We start from the raw sequence: 19116 nt of genomic DNA on the forward strand, positions 1-19116 counted from the left end.
CCACGTCCTCTCCAAAATTTGTTACATGTGTCCTTTTGTGAGGTGATGTCTCACTGTGGTTTTGATTTGCATTTCCCTGATGATTAGTGATGTTGAACATGTGTGCATGTGCCCATTGGCCATCTGCGTTTCCCCAGAGACAGGAGTGGAGACTTCATTATTAAGGCTACAAGAAGCCATCAAGGGGGTCTAATCTGGGATGTAATTTGTGTTTTAGAAATGTCACTCTGAAAGCAATGTGAAGAAAGGTCAGAGAGGAGGAAGAATGCCGTGTTCATTATAGGAGTGATTTATGTGAGAGATGCTGACGTTCTAGACTAAGGTAGGGGTATTGAAAGCACATGAAGAAGTGTGTAGAACTGAAAGGCAACAGTTGATTGGCTATGGGTGATAACTGGATGTGGAGATACGGAAGGTGTTGTAAGCGTAGAAGAATAAGCGGTGGTAGATGTATTGACAACTTAGTATGCCTGAGTGTGAGCAGGAAAAGAAGGAAAAGAGGAGAAACCCCAGGGAATTCCCTGGTGGTCCAGTGGTTAGGACTCGACAGTGGCCCGTGGCCCGGGTTCGATCCCTGTTCTGGGAACTAAGATCCCAGCAAGCTGCGCGGCACGGCCAGAAAAAAAAAAAAAAAAAAGAAACCCGAAACCAAATCAATGGTGACAGGAGGGAGAGGTAGAAGAGGGAGAGTGCAGATGGGCAAAAACTAGAGAGGCCAAGGAATAGGAGGGCTCAGTGAGATAAAAGAACACGTGTAGAGAGAGTAGAAGAATGAGAGAGCAGCATGGCTAGGCGCTTGCGGTCCAAGACTGGGATATTTTCATTTTAGAAGTGAGAGGTAGAGTAGTTTAGGGTAAAGAATAAAGCAAAGTGTGTCCCCACCCCTCCCCGCCCATATACACTGCAGATGCTTGGACAAAATGATCGGAAATGACCTTTTCATTTTTGACAAGCAAGTATTGTCTCTACGAGGATGCCTGAGTGACCAGAGACAAGGGGTGCAGGATTAAGAGCAGTAGGGCTGGGCTCAGCTGACCCACTGCTGTTGTGATGGTTAGTTATAGAGGGATCCCCCACGTAAGTATGTGGCTTAGTTCTATGTGGCTCCGCCCCGTAAGTGAGAAGAAAGCACTTACTGCAATAGAAGGAAAAAGAGGGGGAAAGGAGAGGGGAAACGAAGGTGTGAAGATGCTCTGCTGGTGAAGAGAAGGAAGGAAATCAAGAGAAACATTTAAAAAACGTGTGATTCTAAAATGGTTAAAAAGAAAAAGTGGGGTGCTTGAGAAGGGGTCGAGGTGGGGTAAAGAGTTCAGTTTTTAGCTGTACAAAACACTCAGCCACCCCAGGAAGTTCCATGCAACTAGAGCTTTGCAATACGCTGGGCACAAGCAGTCCCAGCTCTTCTCACCAAATACTGAAGGAAAGGGGAAGGGGGAGAATGTTTGTTTGAATATTCTAGTTGACCAAGAGTGAACCTGAAATCCATTTTGATTTCAACACTTTTAAATGGCATGCCTCACGAGGTCCAGCGCTGGTGAACATGACTGAGGTTTATCTGTTCATTGCCCATCTGGCTTATGTGCTCTGAAGAAGCCTCTTTCTGACCTTGCTTCATCAAGGTACCAAGATGGGAAGGACGAAGGGTAGTGAATGAGTGGAAGCATTTCCTCTTGCTCTGAGATATTTCTATTCTCTGTGGCAACGTTCAGGGTAGCGGAAAGAAGAGAAGGCCTCTAGCAAAAATGTAAGGCTTTTTTCCCCCACATGCTGGGGCCAGAATGCTGGAGCATTACAGTGGCCTGCTCTCCGGGGGCTCACTGCCTTGAAGATCCGATACACTGACCTTTGCCTTCTTTTCCCCTTCAATGCTGTCAGCCAAGAACCCTCACTTCAACTGTGCATCCCTTAGCTATGGGAGGGGGGCTCCCGGAGCCCAATTTCTGTCCTGATGACGGGCCAGAGCCGGGCCACGAAATGCACAGGTTGAACCTCCTCTATCCCTTCCAGAGGACAGGCGCTCTGGTTCACTGGAGGCCCGAGGGTCTGGGAATGACCACCAGTCAACTATGTCCTGATTCCTCAAAGGTGTCCAGATCTTTCAAACTGCAGATTCAGCCCGGGCGGTCAAATTACTCCTTTCACCACAAAAAGCAAACTCTTGGGCATACGCTGTTTCAGGTGAAAAGCACATTTTGCGTTTTTGCGGAGGGGAGGCGCAGGGCGGGGTGCCCCACGCCGCCGACCCCCCGGCCCAGCTCTCCAGCTGCCAGGGAGCTGGAGCTGGGGCTGACCAAGGAATGACTGCGGACGCCAGAAGGAGCAGAGGGCTGGGCGGCGCACGGGCTGTGGTAGGAGGCGGGACCGCGCATCTCGTTCAATGGGTCCCGGCGCCTGCCGGATTGGCTAAGCTCGCTTGCCGTCGGGGTGGGCGGAGCCAGTTGTGCGCCGGGCTTGGGGCCCGCCCAGCGGCAGCCGGACGTGCTTCAGACCCCGCGCTCTGGGGCAGCGGCTGGGTGCGTGGTCCGGTTGCTGCGTGGAGTGAAGCTGCTGGGCTGCTGCTCTTCTTGCCGCTCCCTTGCTCAGGGCCGCTGGTCGACCCCCACCCTCCCCACTCCCCTTGGCCTCGATGTTCTCACCTTACAGGTGGCTCTTGGCCGAAGCACGAGGTCCGCGCCCCGCTCCTCTTGGTTATCCCGCTCCCCCCCGTCGTCTCTCTTCCTCCCGGTCCGCAGCGGTCTCCAGGGTTCTCCGAAGGTCGGAGCTATGGCGTCCCGACATGCGGCGGGCCGCTGTGCTCCTGCTGCTCATCAGGACCCGGCCCTTGGAGGGCGACGACCCGAAACCCAGCTGGAAATTCCGCTTTGATTTCTAAGCTCTCCTCGTCTGATGTTCCTGACGTCGTTCTGGACTTCTTCGATTGGTAAGCGGGGTCGCCAGGCTGCCATGAGCTGGGAGGGCGGTGGGTGAGTGGGCGACCTCTTAGCAGGAGACGGCTGGAGCCGATGTGGGCCTGCGCTTTTGAACCGCTGCCCACGCGCGCTGCCTGCTGGCCAGTCCCTAGAGGAGTTGGTGGTGGGGATGGGGACGACCAGCTGCGATGGAGCCCCCTTGCTTCAGCCCCTCTGTTGCTGTGGTGCCTAATAGCGCTGAAGTGGCGGGGTTCGGGGAACTACCGCCCCCGGGTCCACCCCTCCATCTCCAGGGACTGAGTTCTCCTCAGCCAGGTATACTGGCCCCTGTGTGTGAGTGCGCGGGGAGGGGGTGATGGTGCGGTGAGGGCTAAAGGCAGTATTGTGTGCTGAGTTGACGGCTGGTAAAACTGGGAGGGCCTCGACCGGCCTAATCCCAGATTCCGCTCCCCACTCTGCTCCGCCAGATAGGGTCCTCTAGCAACAACGCTTCTTATTAAATGCACCAGATGCATTCCTGCTTATTATCCCTGAATAGTGTTTCCTTGTCAGCCAGCAGAACGATTCAAGCAAGCCAATCACATCCTTGCTTAGGAACCAGGGGGTACCTCACCCTCGTGATACTGCAAAGCCCGCTTCCCACAGACCCTTCTGGTTCACGCTGTTCCAGAATGCAACCCCCATGTGTCCTGCATGGCCTGCGATGTCCTCCTCTCCTGGGCTGCCCAAGAGGTGGGTCACTGGGCCTCCGACCCTGTCCCCATAACCACCCAGAAGGTCTGGACCACTCATGATTAGATGGAGATAAAACCCACAGCTGTAAATTTGCACTGCTAGAAATCTAAAATATTCTGAGGGAATTTGTACAGAGAGAAAAGACAAAATAATAATAATAATAATTCCATGCAGCGCAAGTGGCAGCACCCTAGCAGAAGATGTTTTCAGTCCACCCACCTCTGGCTTGGGGGCCCAGCAATCTTCTGCTGTGCCACTCTGTTGCCTATGCCTGTGTTGCAGTGAAAATCCTGATCATCCTAATGATAGGGAAGAGCAACCATGGCACTTTTGTGACACGGTGATGAAATTAAACCCAGCTTAAGCCAGAGTCCTTAAAACTTATTAAGCAACCATTGCCACAGGAGAGGCCCCTAACCCTTATGAAACTGATTTGATGCTGTCTGAAGGAAGAAATCTATAAATATGAGCAGATTAGGCAGGACACCCCCCCCACCCGCACACACACACACACACACAAACTATATCCAGTGACAGACAAACAAGCAAATGGAATCAGAAAGAAAGAAATCAAAAAACTTGGATACAGAGGGAGGAAAGAATGTAAATTGATACAGCGGTCCAGAATTTAATCCAGTTGGAAATCTAGAATTTGCTAAAAGAATTTATATCCCGGATTTCCCTGGTGGCCCAGTGGTTAAGAATCTGCCTGCCAATACAGGGGACAGAGGTTCGAGCCCTGGTCCGGGAAGATCCCACATGCCGCGGAGCAACTAAGCCCGTGCGCCGCAACTACTAAGCCTGTGCTCTAGAGCACATGAGCCACAACTGATGAGCCCATGTGCCACAACTACTGAAGCCTGCACGCCTAGAGCCCGTGCTCTGCAACAAGAGAAGCCACCGCAACGAGAAGCCCGTGCACCACAATAAAGAGTAGCCCCCACTCGCCGCAACTAGAGGAAGCCCGCGCAGCAACGAACGCGATGCAGCCAAAAGTAAATAAATCAATTTATTTTAAAAAAAAAGAATTTATACCCTGGTGAGGTATTTATACCCTTTGTCCTTGGCAGACAACTGTCTTCTCACTGTGTCCTCACATGGCCTTTTCTTTGTTCAGTGTGGGGAGAGGGCGAGCTCTGTGGCGTCTGTTGCTCTTCTTATAAGGATACCCCCCTATTGGATTAGAGCTTCAAGCTTATGACCTCGTTTAACCTTGAAGGCCATATCTCCAAATATAGCCACATTCGGGGTTACGGCTTCAACATACGAATTTTGGGGGAACAGAATTCAGTCCATAACATCTTTTTTTTTTTATTTTACTTTTGGCTGTGTTGGGTCTTCGTTGCTGCGCGTGGGCTTTCTCTACTTGCGGCGAATGGGGGCTGTTCTTCGTTGAGGTACACTGGCTTCTCACCGCAGTGGCTTCTCTTGTTATGGAGCACGGGCTCTAGGTGCGCGGGCTTCAGTAGTTGTGCCATGCGGGCTCAGTAGTTGTGGCTCGCGGGCTCTAGATCTCAGGCTCAGTAGTTGTGGCGCACGGGCTTAGTTGCTCCGCGGCATGTGAGATCTTCCGGGACCAGGGCTCGAATCCATTTCCACTGCATTGGCAGGCGGGTTCTTAACCACTGCGCCAACACGGAAGTCCCAGTCCATATCATTATTTATTTATTTTTTTACCAACATGTTTACTGGAGGATAATTGCTTTACACTGGTGTGTTACTTTCTGCTTTATTACAAAGTGAATCAGGTATACATATACATATATCCCCATATCTCTTTCCTCTTACATCTCCCTCCCTCCCACCCTCCCTATCCCACCCCTCTAGGTGGTCACAAAGCACCGAGCTGATCTCCCTGTGCTCTGCGGCTCCTTCCCCCTAGCTTTCGGTTTTACATTTGGTAGTGTATATAAGTCCGTGCCACTCACTCATTTTGTCCCAGCTTACCCTTCCCCCTCCCCATGTCCTCAAGTCCATTCTCTAGTAGGTCTGCGTCTTTATTCCCGTCCTGCCCCTAGGTTCTTCATGACCATTTTTGGTTTTTTTAGATTCCATATATATGTGTTAGCGTACGGTATTTGTTTTTCTCTTTCTGACTTACTTCACTCTCTGTGACAGACTCTAGGTCCGTCCACCTCACTACAAGTAGCTCAATTTCGTTTCTTTTTATGGCTGAGTAATATTCCATTGTATATATATGCCACATCTTGTTTATCCATTCATCTGTTGATGGACACTTAGGTTGCTCCTATGTCGTGGCTATTGTAAACAGAGCTGCAATGAACATTGTGGTACATGACTCTTTTTGAATTATGGTTTCCTCAGGGTATATGCCCAGTAGTGGGATTGCTGGGTCGTATGGTAGTTCTATTTTTAGTTTCTTAAGGAACCTCCATACTGTTCTCCACAGTGGCTGTATCAATGTACATTCCCACCAACATTGCAAGAGGGTTCCCTTTTCTCCACACCCTCTCCAGCATTTACTGTTTGTAGATTTTTTGATGATGGCCATTCTGTCAGTCCCTAACATCTTGATCTATATTTTGGGTATCTGTGAGGCAAGTGATTCCCAGAGTTCTTTACCTCAAAGGGGACAACGTTTAGGCAATGGCCCAAGAGTTTATAAAAATGTACAGATGGGGCCATTTGTTAGCCAGGGCATCCAGTACTAAATGACTGTAGTTTGGTCAGTTGTGCTGACCCTTTGGTCCTGTCCTCTATCCTAGGCATGTTGGTTAAGGGATCGAAAGCAGTAATATGGATGATGGTGACAATACCATATGTAGTGTACAATGCCCAATATTGCCCACTCACTTGATTCCAAGAGGCTCCCCAGGTAGCCAAGAGGTCTGGGAGAGGAGTGACTTCTTCTACCACTATCTCATCTGGCAAGGGACTAAGGACAGCTGAGGCCATGCCCTCTTGCAAGAAAGATATGCCAGAAAGCTATCTGGTGTCAAGGAGGCCTCAGTAAACATGCTGAGGTTTTGGGGTGCTGGTTCCGTGATCTAAGGCCTACTGGGCACCTGGGTACAGAGGGTCACAGGCTCAGGGTCTGTGAGAACCTCTGTTTTGAGGATGGCCCGGTATGTGGCTGACAGTTGCCACGCTAATGGTTTATAATACAAGGCCAAGAAGGGCAGTTTCGTGCCTCGGTAGCCCATGGGCAACTTACAGCCATCATGTGTGGTCCAGAGATGCCAGGGGGCATGAGCAGAGGTTACTAAAGCCTCAACAATGAAGGAACCTCTGGAGACACTACTGGGAGTGTCCAGTGATTTAGACTTGGACAGATTCTAGAGTTTTTTGTTGGAAGGTGCTTTTAGCATTTTGTTAATATAAATTCTTTTAGTAAATTCTGGATTTCTAATTGGATTAAATTGTAAATTGAAACAGAAACAGACATAAAACAAGTTAATATATTGATTGGTTGATGAAAGTGTTGTAACCAGAGGCTCGCAGGAACCTAACCCTGTATTTCCCCTAGGAGCAGTGGTTTAGTAGTCACTGATTCATTACTTGTGGTAACTTTATAGGACATATAGTGAACACACACACACACTGCAGGGACTGATGTTCCTTGGTCAACGTGTGAGAGTACATTAGGATCACAGTGATGCTCAGGGCCTGTTCCCATTCCCATGCCCTTTGGGAGGAAACAGCCCTGCTGAAGGTCTCAGGTGTGTTGGGTGAGCACGTCAGAGAGCTTTGGAAAGGCCAGCTGTCTGCAGGGCTCTGGCTGGCTACTTGCGTATGCTCAGCCAAGACGTCTCCAGGCTGGAAATCCATGATTAGTGAGAGAAATGCCAGCTCCCAGAATGAACGTCTTTGAGAAGACAGCCTTGAGGCCTAAGAGTGTGAAATGACTTTGTTGGGCGAGGGCCAGAAGGTGCTCTGTCTGTGTCAAGCCATATGCCCAGCCCTAAAAACAGAGGAGTACAAGAGCAAGGTTGACATGGGTATGACAAGAAAATGCCCAGGTGGGGAAATGTGACTTTGTGCTGGAGGGTGTAGACTTGTTAGCTCAGCTCAGGAGGGCAGTGAGGGTGGAAGAGTACTTTTCCTGGGGCAATCAGCTGCCCCTGGAAGGACAGCCACCGACCTGGAGAGCTGTGTCCATTGCTGATTACAAACTGGGGCTCTTTAGGGGGTTGAGGTAATGCATTTTTGAGGGCTGCCCCCTGCCTGCTTCCTCTCCTCTCCACTTCCCAGAATGCCTGCCCCCGCTTCCCCCAGCCCCTCATCCTGCTTGGTAACATGGACCCAGTCTTTGTGCCCCATCCTCTGGATAAAAGCTGGGGAGGGGGAGGAGGAGTCTTCCTCACTGGGTGCTTCTGGCTGACTCACTGTGGGGAGAGAAGGGGGTGGGGGAGAGAATGTGTACACATATGACTGTACGTGTCTGCATGTGTGCAGGAGAAGGGAAAGCCCTGGAAAGGTGACAGCTGCGGTATTCTCTGCTGTTTGCTCTCTGGGAAGCAATGTGGCCTTCCTGATGACCGGTGACTTCTCTGTTTCAGCAAAATCTATGCAAATGAAAGTGGTTCAGAAGGTCTTGGACAGGATGCTGATGGGATATGGTATCCACCTGAGCCCACATATTGGAGGTAAACCGCTTATAGGCGCTTGAGGGTTGGTTTTTTTTTTTTTTTTTAGTGAAGAATAGTTGATTTACAATGTTGTGCTACTTTCAGGTACACAGCAAAGTGATTCAGTTTTATATATATATATATATATATATATATATATCCTTTTTCATATTCTTTTCCATGATGGTTTATCACAGGATATTGAATATCGCTCTGTGTTCTATACAGTAGGACCTTGTTGTTTATCCATTGTATATATAAGAGTTTGCATCTGCTAGTCCCCAACTCCCAATCCTTCCCTCCCCTACACCACGCCCCGCCGCCGCCTTGGCACCCCCAAGTCTGTTGTCTCTGTCTGTAAGTCTGTTCCTGTTTTGTAGATAAATTCATGTGTAGACACCTGAGGTTTTTCTGTTAAGTTGAGTAGCGCTGAAACACAGGAAGGCAGCCCACCACGTAAGCTCACCAGTGGCCTTCTCCCAGGCTCTACACCTTTGCCTCTCGAGATCCCACCTTCCTGACTTGCAGAGACCTGCAGTCGGGGTACTCCTGGGCTCCCAACCTCCAGGCCTTTTGCTCCGACCCTGGAATTTCTCCCACTTCTCTGGCTTCACATGCAAGAGGCCTTCTGCTCGCTCCACACTCCCTTGAGAAGGTCCCACAACTGAAGTACACTCCCTGGTGTGAGTGGAGGAGCTCTACCCACAAATGGGTGTGCAGGCCGGAGGGCGCTGTGGTGCTCAAGGTAGAATTCTCTGCTCCATCTGTCAGGCTCTATGGGGAGGGCACTTGAGCACACCTTCTCTGCACCCCGAGTACTCACCGTATGGAGTGTGTTCAAAACTGAGCACATGGTCTCTGTCCAGTCTACTTCACCTACCTGGGCCCCAGGTGCTTGCCCCTCTGCCCCCCAAGCCTTCAACTCCCACCAGGCTGTATTGGTTCTACCTCCAGAAAACATCCCAACTCTGTTCTTATCTCTCTATTGATCGTGAGCCACCCCCAGATCAGGCCTTGGGCATCTTCCTACGGAATTTCTGCAACAACCTCCCAACCTCTCGTCTCCCTAATATTAGTGTTGGTCCCTCTAATCCATTCAGCACACTGCAATCAGCATGGTCTTTATAAATCAAGCCTGATTATGTCAAGAACTTCTGATGACTTTAGCTGTCCAATAAAATCCAAACCCTTTAGCCTAGCATTCAGATTTCTAGAGCAGAGATGAGAAATGGCAAAGAAACAGAAATACAAACCACCACGAAGGCAATGAGTCAGTTCCTTTGTGTATTCCCTCCTAGCCTTCCCCGTGGAAAGGGCAGCTAGCCTGAGCCACACAGCTTGAAGTGACAGGAAACCTACCCTAAGCCCACAGAACAGGAGTAGTATTCTTTGGCCCAGGGGACACCCAGGAACCCTAAACCAATGACAGAGGAAAGAAAGGGTACATTAATTAGAGGTTCTATGGGAGGTTGAACTAGATAGCAACTCTAAGGGGTTAATGAACACTCATAGTTCATATTTGTGGAAATGAATACAAGTCTTCTGAATATCCGGTGCCTCCACCCTAAAGAGCACTCAGCTGTGAGGATTTGGCACTTGGGGGTAGACCATTGAGGGCATCATGTTTGCCCTGAGAGCTACCTTGAAAACCAAGGCCATTGCCCTGGGCCCTGAGCTTTGGAGGTGGGTCACTTGACTGTTGCTTTCCCTTTGCTGCATTGTTCCCTCCAGCGTGTGAGGGGATAAGGTGTTCCGAGGTGAGTGTGTGTGTACCTAGGGGCTGGGAGGCTGAGGTGGAGAAAGCAGAAAGCAAGCTCCGTCAGTAGCCTTACGTTACAAGGACAGCAGTGGCTCTAGGTGGGGACCTTAGGGAGGAGAGCGAGGGCTAGAGGGCTGGGTATAGGGGAATTCAGGTGTTAGAGCACAGCCCCTGCCCCTTGTGTGATATCGTTTGGGTCAGTTGGGCCAAACACTGGTAGGTGTCAGGGAGTAGCTACCTCATTTCCTCCTTTCCACGTTCTCCTGTACCTCAGCAGAGACTAACAACCACAGTTTAAAAACACCAAGCACATTCTCCCATTGTTTTAAGCAAGATAGCATCTCAGCAGGCATCCAGGGCCAGAAGGAGGGAGCAGGGGCAAGGGCCAAACTCTGGGGATTGTCAGGTGTGGATAATCTGCATTATCTCTGAGGCACCTCATCACCATCTTTCAGACTCTGATCTATTTACACCTGATGCCTAAGGTGGGAGGGGGTGGGTTACATTAACCTTTTTTTGAATGCAGACCTGGGACATATGAGAAAAAGGGGGTCCCTGGATAGATTTGGCCAAATATTCGATGAAGAGGGAAGTGCAAGAACAACTTTGGACTTTCTTTAGACAGACGGGGGCACCGCAGGCGCTCAGTCTGGGGATGTCGCGCGCGCGCGCGTGTGTGTGTGTGTGTGTGTGTGTGTGTGCGTGTGTGTGTGCGCGTGTGCGTGCGCGCATGCGTGTGCGTGTGTGTGTGTATTTGGGGAGCAGGGAGGCCAGTAGGTGGGGTAGCTGCTCTCTGAATGGAGTGGGTGGCAGGGCTGAGGGAAGCGGAGAACAAAGCAGAACGCTTTGGTGCAAGGTGGGTGTCCTAGGAGGTATCTTCCCTGCCTGGCCTGCCACTGCAGCACGCTCTGGAGAGGAAGGAAGCTCAGCCCAGGGGGGCAGGAGAAGAGGAAGGTGAGCATCTGCCAGGGGCCCATAGGTACCACGGGGGCAAGGTTAAAGTTGCTGGGGGCGTCACGCTGGGAGAAAAGAGCACCTGGGTAGAGATTTGCAACTTGATTCCGGAAGAGAGTGAGACTCTAGGAATCAAGGAGTGAACGTACCGGATTACATTTTGAATTGCTTTAATCGAAGGAAGAAAGAGGCAGCAGGAGAATGAGAGCTGACACTGGACAGAGTTGAGTAGAGAAGTCAGGACAGAGAGGATGAGGGATGAGGGTAAAGAACAGTGAGGACAGGAAGGAGAACACTGCCTAGAGATAAGTGGTAGTGTCAAGAGCACTGAAAACCCATTCAAACCATTGCCTGCTCCACGGGCAAGTTGAGCCCGAGTCCATCCCCAGGTCTGTGAGGTTATCAGCCGCAAGCAGGATCCAGGCAGTGGCACCTACCCTGTGAGAGTCACCTGCCATCACACCCATCCCTCTTCTCAAGCAGGGCTTCAGGTAGGTTGGGCCAAGTGCCTCAGAGTTTAGGGACCCCTAGATCTCCCTGTGAGGCCTCCCACTCGACTGAGTCGAACCTCTCTTTGTGTGTCAGGTGGAGGAGAGCCTCAGGGTTTAACCCGTTCTTCCTCTTCCCCCACAAGTTCACAAGCAGAAGCCTTGGGAACTTTGTCCTGTTCAGGTTCAAATAGGAGCTTTATTTTCCCTTGAGAAGGAAGGGGCAGTGAGAAGAGGAGGAGGAGGAGCCAGGGAAAGCTAGCAAAGCGGCTTCCAGTCTGGGCAAGAGAACTGGAAGCCACAGTGTTGTGAAAAGCAGCTGCCTGAGGGCTCTGCCCAGCCCAGCACCTGGTATGACATCGGCACTCCCATATTGTGGAGTGAAGGAATAAATGAGACATTTTTTATTCTTCCTTGCTTCGTCTTTCCTGTGAAGCCTGAACCTGTGATAGACACTGGGGAGAGAGAGAAGCTGGAGCAGTGAAGTTCAAAGAGGAAGGGAAGTGGTTACCCGCACAACTTTTCTTGCCTTCCTGAGCTCATCAGGGAGGACAGTGTTAGGTTATGGAGCTGAGGTCATCACTGCAAAGATGGGATTTAGGCACCCTCTCTGGAGGCTTCTTGTCTTAGTTCTGGCCACTATAACAAATATCCCATAGACTGAGTGGCAACAACAGACATTTATTTCTTATCCTTCTGGAGGCTGGGAAGTCCAAAACCAAGGGGCTGGACATTTTGGTTTCTGGTGAGAGCTCTCTTCCTGGCTTGCTGATGACTGCCTTCTGGCTGTGTGCTCACATGGTGGAAAGAGAGAGAGTTCTGGTGTCTCTTCCTCTTCTTGTAAGGGCACTAATCCCATCATGGGGAGCCCACCCTCATGACCTCATCTAAGCCTAATTACCTCCCAGATGATTTTGGAGGGTACGCAAACATGCAGTCCGTAGCACTTTTTTTTTAAAATTTATTTACTTTTATTTATTTTTTGGCTGTGTTGGGTCTTCGTTGCTGCGCGTGGGCTTTCTCTAGTTGCGGCGAACCAGGGCTACTCTTTGTTGAGGTGCACGGGTTTCTCATCGCAGTGGCTTCTCTTGTTGTGGAGCCCGGACTCTAGGTGCATGGGCTTCAGTAGTTGTGGCACACGGGCTCAGTCGTTGTGGCTCGCGGGCTCTAGAGCACAGGCTTAGTAGTTGTGGCGCACGGGCTTCGTTGCTCCGCGGCACGTGGGATCTTCCCGGACCAGGGCTCGAACCCGTGTCCCCTGCATTGGCAGGCGGATTCTTAACCACTGCACCATCAGGGAAGCCCAGTCTGTAACACTTTTAATTTTCCTTTTAGAGATGTTTGGATACTTTAGCTGAGTTCTCACACTGATCAATGCTAGCACATAAGGCGGCCCCTCTGGGCAGGTAAAGTAGAATGAGTTTCCCAGCTTCTGGGCTGCATTTCGGTGCCAGGGCACATGGCTCGATGAGGGGAATGTGGACTGCATTTCAGCTCCCAATTGCTGTTTTAGCTGGGAGCCCTTGGGCAGGGCTCTGTGCTGGCCCTTTAGGGTCCTCCGGATTCCACCAAAAGGGATGGAATTGCCTGAGTGGCACTGAATTTTCTAGAGTGAGACGTATGACCCTGGGATTGGTGGGGTCCCTGGCTCCCTGGCCCTGCTGGGGTTTGTTAACGGTCTTACACAGCTTCCATTCTCTAGAGGCATGTGAGGGGTCCGAAAGGTTGTAATAAAGGACTGTGTTTATGGGAACCCCTGTCCCTACATAGCACACTGCTGGGGCTTGTTCACAGCGACCCTAAATGCTGGAGTCTGGGATTTGCCCTAACACAGAAACCCATTTACTTCTCAGGTGTCATTCAGACAATTATTCCCAATAGCACTTTGCTTTTCTGAAGCATTAGGCTTGGAGTAACACACTTCTCTCTCTGCAGCTCAGTTTCTGGGCAGTTATCCTGCAGTGAAGCCAGCGGGTTGAATGACAGGAGTCACACATGTTTCTATAGCAGCAGTGTGATGTAATACACAGAGAATAATGTGGCCTAGCTGTAGAGCTGGTTAAAGACAGCTGTGAGCCAATAGAAAATAAAAACTTCTTTCTGCACAGTGCCGTACAGTTCACTGTATGGACGTGGGGTCCTGAAAAAAAAGAAACACACTCAACCGCATCCTCACCCATTCACTCACACTTACACATTAAATCTGTAACACATATAAGCATTCTATCCACTTACACAAACACACTCACATGCTGACACATTCACGCACGAACATACTTACACACGCTCTTACATTTTCACATCAGCGTGTTCACACATGCGGACATGCTCACACATTTTTCACACAGGAACATGCTGGTGCATTCACACATAGAGAGACTCATACACTTGCATTCACTCACACATGCTCATGCTCGCACATGGACATGCCTGCATATTTACTGAAAGAAATGTGCTCAAACACATACACACTCACCAATCACTCACACGTGAACAAGTTCACACAAATGAACATGCTCACACGTACGTGCATATTAACTCAGTCACACGCAAGACCATGCTCACACACTGGCAGACACAATAACATCCACTCACAAACTCACAGTCACTCGCACACAGACATGCTTACGTACACTCATACTCACACATCCACTCACACACATGAACACACTGATGCTGTCTCACACACATAAAATAATGCATTCATTCCCACTTGCACGTGAACATACACCTACAGGCTCACAGTCGTTCCCACACGAACACATTCACGCATTCAGTCCCCCATAGGAGCCCATCCTCACATTCATTCACACGAGTGAGCACACTCACATTAACATGCGTATATGCGCAAGCATGCTCACACATTCACTCACACCTAGATGCACTCATGTCCAATCACAGGACGCTCACACAGCCATGCAAACTAAGATGTTAACATTTTCACCAACATGAACATCTTCTCACACACAAAACTGCTCCTCCATTTGCTCACACCCGAACATGTTCATATGTTAATCCACACATGAATACAATCACGTAGTCACATTCATGAATGTACACATAGTAACACACATTTCAATACAATTACACATATTCGAACATGTTCGTTCACTCAGATACCCATATTCACGCATTCACTGAATGAGCATATTCACACTTTAACACACTCAAACACACAAAAACCTTACACATTTATTTACACAAAGGAAAATGTTCACATAACTGCACATCCTTATTTTCGATCACACACACAAAGCTGCTCAGACACTCATGAGCACAAGAAGACATTAACACCATCAAACAAACATATTGACGTATTCACTCCCACGGACTTGCTCACAGATTAATTCGCATATACAGACACACCCGCATACACTCACAACTTCACTTAACATTGTTCGTCGTGCTCACATACATGAACTTGCTTACACATTCAGCTGCACACAGGGAAAATAATTATACATTAATAGCTTCACACACACCAACTTGTTCGTACATTAATTTGTACATATGAACATGCTCCCTTACATGCACATGCTCACACACTCAGATATGAATGAACACACACATTCATTTAAACACAAACACAAACTTTCACACTTTCACATTAACATGCTCAAAACAGAAACGTGTTCAAACTTCCTTTTGCATATGTTCATGCTCAAACACACAAGTATACTCAGACATTCACCCACACGTGAACGTGCTTAAACATTAACATTCCCAGACACACAAACGTGCTCACGTTATCTCACGAACAAGTGGACACTCCCACTTTCACTCACATTCGCACATAAACACACACACATTCTCATGGGCTTACATACGGACATGACTGCACACTCACACACACTCACTCCCTACCTCCACTCACACATTCACACATGGACATGCTCTCACGTTTATTTAAAACACAACATGCGCACACACACACACATCACGCACGCATGAACAAGTTCACACAGGTGAACACGTTCACATATTCACACAGCCTACACGCTCATAAACACACATGCTCTCACATTTATTTAAAAAACAACATTCACACTCACCCCAAAACCACTCATGCACAGACACGGCCACGATCACACTTTCACATATCGACAGGATCATATTCACTCACACAGTCTCTCACGCGCAAACTCACATATACTCACGCACTCACAGTTGCACATAGACATGCTCACATTATCACTTCCACACAAATGAACACACTTTTCATCACACACAAACATAATCACATTGACTCACACAACAGAACACACACATTAACATGCCCCTACACACAAGCATGTTTACATATTCATTAACACACACATGTTCCTATATTCACTTAAACTTGCACTTTGATAATATGCACACATATTTGTATATATATATATATTTATATGCTCACGCATTTACTGACACAAACTTTTTTGCACATTTACTCACACACAAATGTACAAAAACACATGGGCAAAGCATAAATTCACCTTCATGAACATACATGATAAGCTTACACATTCATGCAGACACAGGAACATGATCACAGATATATACTCACACAGTCATTTGCACACAAACATGAAGATATTTACATATGCAGACAGTGAACCTGCTCATAAACTCACAGGCACCCTCATTAACACAGTCATGTACATGCATCTGATCAACATTCACACATACACATACACTCATGTGTTGACTCAGAAATAGATGCACACATTAACAGGCTCACAAAAATGAACACGGTTCCACATTCACTCACTGATGGACATGCTACCATCATGCACATGCTTACAAATTCACTCATACACGTGAACACACAGAAACACACAAACGCACATTAACACACTGACATATGAACAGGCTCCATTCACTCTTACACACAGACATGCTCACATACATCCACAAGTTACGCGTTCACTCAAGTGAACCTGCTCACAGATTTACTCCCATTCCTAGACACGCTGACACATGCACACATTCGTTCCAGTACAGATATACTCAATTAACATGGTTAGGCATTCACTCACCCACCCGAGTATGCCTCACATACACTGTGTCACTCATACACTTACTTACGTGCATGAACCTACTTACCCATAAGATGTTCACACCCTCACATGCACAAACACTCAGTCGCCCACACAAACACGGTTGCAAATTCCTTCACCCGCATAGACATCCTTACATATAATCATTCGCACACACACATGAACATGCTCACATATACAAGTGTGATCACTATTCACTCACATCCACAGCGTATTCTTCACATGAACACATGAACACATTCACTGAGACATAAGGAATGCTCAGATACATGCACACAGCCAAAAATTCTCTAACATTGGAGCATATTCACTGACTCACGAGCATACTCCCAACTTTACTCATATGCATAGACACACTCATATATGATCATACCCACATTCACTCACACAAAATCCTCACGTGTCCACTAACCCGTGAACATGTTTGCAAAGTCATTCACATACAGACATTCCTATGTGCTGACAACAGTACACTCAGTTTCACTTATACGTGCATAGTAACATGCTCACAAACAGCAACACTTTCATGCATTCACTTGAACACAGATTTTCTCCAGTCATCACAAAGCTCACACCTTCACACACAGATACACTCAAACTCACAAGCATATTCTCATATTCACAAAAATACACTCACACGTTAACAAGCTTACCCAAATGAACAGTTACACATTCACTCACTCATGAAAACATGCTTACACATGCACTCCCTCAAACTTGCTCATTCACTCACACACACTCATATATGCTCACAGTCACGTACTCATACATTTCCCCACACACAGCACGTTCACAAACAGCATCATACTCATACTCTGACAAATGCATATGCTCACACTTACCATGAAGTTCACACATTTTACCCACACACATAGAGATGCTCAGATATACTCCCACACACACACTTGCACATTAACTCACAGCAACCTACTCCACTTTGACGTGCTCACAAACACACATTCACTCACACACACACCAGTATGCTAACGTCCACGCACAGGCTCATGAATTCACTCATACATATGAGAAGTCCCATTTACTTCAACACACAAACTCATATTTTAATAGGCTCCCACGTTCGCTCTCACACCTGTGCTTATATACATGCGCAAGGTCACATTCACTTGCACGACCACGCTCACACACTCGTTTGCTTACAATAGCCGCTCACGTTTCACGAGAATGTGCTGACACACTCAGTCACAGTCACTTACACTTACATACTTACACTCATTCCCTCACATACACGCTAACATGCTCCCAACTAGGAATGTGCTCACACTCACCAAGAACCTCACACATTCACTCACATACACTCACAGATTCATTCATTCAAATACACTAATGGAGTTGACCCTTGAACGACACAGGGGTTAGGGGTGCTGACCCTCCACGTGCAGTTGAATACGTATAACGTATAGTCCGCCCTGTGTATGTGAGGTTCCTCCGAATCCAGGGTTCTGCATCTGCGGATTCAAGTAATCGCATATCGTGTAGTACGGTGGTATTTGCTGTTGAAAAAAATCTGCATATACGTGGATCTGCGCTATTCAATCCCCTGTTGTTTAAGGGTCAGATGTACTTTTAAAATGTCAGACATGGGAATTCCCTGGCGGTGTAGTGGTTAGGACTCGGCACTTTCACTGCCGTGGCCTGGGGTCAGTCCCTGGACGGGGAACTGACATCCTGCAAGCCGTGCAGCATGGCCCCCCCCCCAAAATAATATCAGGCAAATAAACATGCGTACATTTTCACTCACACACACAAACATGCTCATATCCATGCACATGGTCACCTGTTCACTCCTGCATATGAAGATGCACAAACATTTACTTAATCACACAAATAAATTCCTATTAACACACTCATACTGTACTTGGAAAGGCTCACCCATTCATTCTCCAACACGGACATTGTTATGTAAAGTAGCCAAAGATGGCCTCTCTTTCCTTCTTCCAAGCAGGCTGGAACCCATTAGCTCAAAAGCCCGGCCGCACCAAACTCAATTTTTACACATTCATTTGCTTTGAATATATTCCAAGTAAGTAGATTTTAATCCATCCAGAGCTTGAGTGCTTTGCATGCCATGCAGAACTGCAGCCAACGCCTGTTAGCTATAGATAAGATCAAGCCTGTAGTTACAAAAGACCCCACACCACTGAGACCCCACACCACTGCTGGCCTTTGGTACTCTCCGATCCAGAGGCTCCCCATCATGCTACTGAGTGGTATCACCCAAACACACTAGTCCTCTCTCTGAGCCTGCTCTTCCCTGGCATTTCCCCTGCTTTTCTTTCCTGAGTGGTGCTCCCACACGGTAGCCTCTGGCAGTTCTCCTGTTGTTAAGACACTTCCCGTGCATGCAAAGCTGTGAAAGCTTCCTCCAGATAAAGGTCATCTTGTGCTACTGCCACTTTCTGGTGATACTTTAATCTTTGATCAGCCCCTAAATCCCTCGCACTCATTACTTGTGTTGATGAGGAAAGTGGAGGATTTGGGTGATAGTCAAGAAATCAATGTAGGGTCCACCCAGTCAGGAGGACTATCCATTGGCAGAACAATCCTGGACAGTCTTAAGTGGTTGGGACTCAAAATGTGGAACTCCCCCATGTCACTTTGGCATGGCGTTGCTCTGTGCTGTAT

The sequence above is a fragment of the Balaenoptera physalus genome, assembly GCF_965194825.1.
Source record: "Balaenoptera physalus genome assembly, chromosome: X".
Lineage (NCBI taxonomy): Eukaryota > Metazoa > Chordata > Mammalia > Artiodactyla > Balaenopteridae > Balaenoptera > Balaenoptera physalus.